This window comes from Ixodes scapularis, unplaced genomic scaffold (assembly GCF_016920785.2).
Source record: "Ixodes scapularis isolate PalLabHiFi unplaced genomic scaffold, ASM1692078v2 PGA_scaffold3__209_contigs__length_174095766, whole genome shotgun sequence".
Taxonomy (NCBI): Eukaryota; Metazoa; Arthropoda; class Arachnida; order Ixodida; family Ixodidae; genus Ixodes; species Ixodes scapularis.
The window spans coordinates 42,878,501-42,881,487 of NW_024609868.1; positions in this window are offsets into that span (position 1 = coordinate 42,878,501).

The window sequence follows — 2,987 nt, forward strand, 5'->3', positions numbered from 1 at the left end:
ATATATATATATATATCTATATATAAACACTTCGTTTGACCTAAGTAAATATGGTAATTAGCACAATACAAAAGTAAGTTATATGAAACGATACGTACCATTTTTTACTGATGGAATTTGTGACGGGAACGCGTTCAAAAAATCAGGAGTGAGGAACGAGCTTTCGTTGCTCTTTTTGAGGAGCGGACAGAGAAGAAGAAGACGTCATTTCTTCCTACCGGTCTCGATTCAGCTCCTTCAATTTTTGGCATTTTTCGCTTTCCTTACGCCTGAGCTTCGGCTCACACTTCCGTAAGGACATCATGACGACCCTCTGCACCGTCGGAACCCTTCAGGACCTCCCTCTACCTGATGATATGGATTCTCAGCCCATTGAGGCGCCTACGCCGGCTGCAACCGCCTCGCTAACCCTAAACCCGAACGCATCACCTACCGCCGTTGCTGCCGCTAACGCTGGCATCTCACTGCCTCACGCATCACTCAGTGCCGCGTCGAGGCAAACTGCCATCACTACTCGGAATCCATTTTCTATCCTTGGTGATGATGATCCCACGGGTGAGTTCCCCCCTCTTGGCAGCCCGTACCACATCCGCTACGCCGCCGATGGAACTAAACGTGCTCGCAACACGCACCTCGGCTCCTCCACCGTCAAGTTCACCGCCACACCCGCGTGCCGTCCATTTCACTCCAATGATGCCTCGTCCGCTCTAGAGGATGGTTGGCATACCGTGTCTCGCCGCCGTAAGACGGCCCAGTCTGGGATGCCTCAAGCCGTTTCGCCCCAAAGCGAGTTTCTCCACACCGTCATATTACGACCAACCCAACCATGTCGGATCATGGACGCACCTTTCCTCACCATTGACTCCGCCATCGCTACACAAACGGGCCTCCAATCTCACCCGTCATTACAACCCCGTTACCAAGTACGGTACCTCGACCGCAGTAACCAACTCGCGGTCGATGCCACCTCTTCTCAAGTGCGTGACGCTTTACTCAAGATAACATACATACCGATCGACAAGAAACAAGTCCCCGTCCAAGCCTACGAGGCTATTCGACGCGGCCAGACTCGTGGCTTTATCAAAAACGCTGGTGGTATGGATTCCGCCCAGCTCCTGCAGCATCTTCATTGTCGGAAATGTACCATCCTCCAGGCACGACCTCTCGGCACCTCTGGGTCGGCGTTAATCACGTTCGAGGGCACCAGCCTCCCGTTCCGCGTGGGCCTGGGCTCATTCACGGTGCGTGTATATCCTTTCCATCGACAAACTCATGTATGCGACACCTGCCATTGCATCGGGCACCGCAGTACGCAATGCCCTAACAGTGACAAAGCCCGCTGTGCCACGTGCGGCGCACCAAAGCACGGCACAGACCAGTGCTCGTCTGCCCAACCCAAGTGCCGGAACTGCGGCGGGACCCATCTCGCCACGGCCCGCTCCTGCCCAAAAAGAAAAGAAATTCAACGCATGATGGCTCAACGAGACCGCGGGGCTCCACAGCGTCGTCCGCCACCCGGAGGATTCCCGAAGGAGCAGCCTCCTCCACCACCACCACCACCACCACCACCACCACCACCACCACCATCGGTGCCCCCGACTCCAACCCTCACACTTCCAGCTACGCCGCCAGTTGCGCTAACGATCCCAATAGCCTCATCGACAACTACTACGCCCAAGACGGACTCCCGCCCGATTCTCGCCGCTAAATCCCATGTGCCGGCCCTCAGCGCTTTTGTCACCCACACGCAGCTCCCTACATCGGAACCGCCTCGCACATCCTTTGCAGAAGCCGTGAAGGCTGTCAACACCACTCGCGAGACGCCCGCCCCCATTCAAAACCACCTAGACAGAAGGCCTCCACACGCGTCATCATAGTCAGATCGATCGAGGCGAGAGATTGGGCACGAGTGCTGCGTCAGTGTTCGGCTGCGGCTCGTGGCCAATCAGCGCGTCGAAGGTCGGACTCGGGTCCAATAGCCGACCGAGCGAGATCCGACTGTGATGACGTTTCATAGAGGAAGAGGAAACCATGCGGAGGCCTTCTGTCTAGGTGGTGTTGCCCCATTCCGGCAGTAGACGACTTAACGGCCATGACCCAACAAATGGCCCTTCTCACAAAACAAACGCAAGCTGCCTTGCAACAGCTTGCTGCCATGCAGCAGTCAATCTCTACTTTGGTGGATACCTGCACCCGTGCAGTCATTGAGCGTCTCATGATGCAGGGCATCATTCCATTCGGCCCTCCCGCGCAATTCACGCCTAAGCATGACTAGCGCACCCACAATTGTTCAATGAACTGTCGCTCGCTCCGACGCAAAAAAGCAGACCTTATCGAAAAATTTCATCTTCATTCTCCATCTGACACACCCGCTGCCTTCGCTATACAAGAACTCAACGGCCCACTTCCGGCTTTGCCACAGTACGACGGACTTGCTCCGGACGCCGAGACTAGTGCCTCATTGCCTCGTATCCGCGCCGCACTGTATGTCCATCGCTCAGTCCCATTCACTCCCCTCGACACATCACAGTGGTGCTCCATCATCACCAGCGTCACGGGTTGCCGACTGCTCCTCCTTCCTCGCCGACCTGTTCTTCTTTTCTCTGTGTACGTGACCCCCGACACGTCGCTAAATCGTCGCACCAGGCAGCCGCTAAATGTCGCCTTCATCAAACACTTTTCTCGTCTTTACCCCAAGGACGACATTATAGTATGCGGTGATTTCAACGCAAAACATACGGCCTGGGGTTACGATGTTGACCTTCCTCGCGGTACACGGCTCCTTGCGGACCTCACCGAACTCAAACTTTCCCTCCTGAATACCCCAGACACACCTACACGTATCGGCCAAACCTCCCGGCAGCAAGATACTTGCCCCGACCTGACCTGGGCTCGCTTCCCTCAACGCTGGAAGTGGCAGGTCACCAGCGATCACCTCGGCAGCGATCACCTTCCCATCACTTTACATTATCACTTCCCATCTCCAA